Source organism: Arachis ipaensis, chromosome B06 (genome assembly GCF_000816755.2).
Source record: "Arachis ipaensis cultivar K30076 chromosome B06, Araip1.1, whole genome shotgun sequence".
NCBI lineage: Eukaryota > Viridiplantae > Streptophyta > Magnoliopsida > Fabales > Fabaceae > Arachis > Arachis ipaensis.
The window spans coordinates 17453680-17454733 of record NC_029790.2 but is presented as its reverse complement, the minus strand read 5'-3'; positions in this window follow the sequence as shown (position 1 = coordinate 17454733).

The following is a 1054-nucleotide window of genomic DNA, read 5'->3' as shown; positions in this document are numbered from 1 at the left end:
GAGGAGAGGCTTCTGTGCTTCACACGTGCCCCTGACTGCGACGGACAGCGGTGGTGGCTCACTTCTTGTGGCTTGCAGCGGTGAGGCTAAGGTTTCCGTTTCTTTGGAGAGAAGGAAGGAGATGGAAGAATTGGAGAAAAGGTTGGTTGTGGCTTCACGTGTGCTTCTTTTTGGTTTTGTTTAACGTGAAACCACATTGTTTGATGAGAACCGGCCGAGTCTCAATCCGGTCTGACCGAACGTTTTTTGATCGGTTCCATGGTTTAAATTCGATTAAATTAATAGTTTTGCATAGTAAACCGAACCATTTTAACTAACGGTTCACAGTTGAATCAATTGGACCGATCAATCCGGTCCGATTTTCAGAACATTGAAAAATAGAGTGAATAGAGTAGAGAATACTGAGTGAGGAGACTTTACAGTTAGTTAGAATCCTAGAATATATATTGTAAGGGGAGTGAGAGAATAAGGTTAAAAGAAAATTAGTTGATGCTCAAGGAGTCACGTTCCGAGATTCAAAAGAAAAATAGGGTGTTCTTATTATATTTTGTTGCATTTTTTTTCCAATACAATCTATATTCATCTTTGATTTATGTTCACTTAATTGTTGTTTGTAATTCAAGTGTGAGGCTAACGTCTCCAGTTTTTATATTTTATTTTTATGAAATTAGAATTATATGTTAAATTAAATTGAAAATATATGTTCATTGTTGATAATATAAAACTAATAATCCAATTTTGTGATGGATATGAGTTTTTTATGGCTGATTGTTGTGCTTTAATAAAATAAAATTAGTAAATTACTGAAGTTGTGATTAATAATTAGTAACATATTTTTTATTTTGAAGATGGACACAAACTATAGTTATCAAATTTGACTTGATTCGGTCAGTTCACTAGAACCCGACCACCGAGTCATCTGGTCAGGTCGAATTACTTATCGAATCGGACAAGTATGAGATCTGGTAAAAACCGGTTTCACCCGGCCAGTTAATGCAACCCGGTCCGGGTTGTGTTTTTTATTTTTTTTTTTTTTTTTTTTTTTTTTCCAACC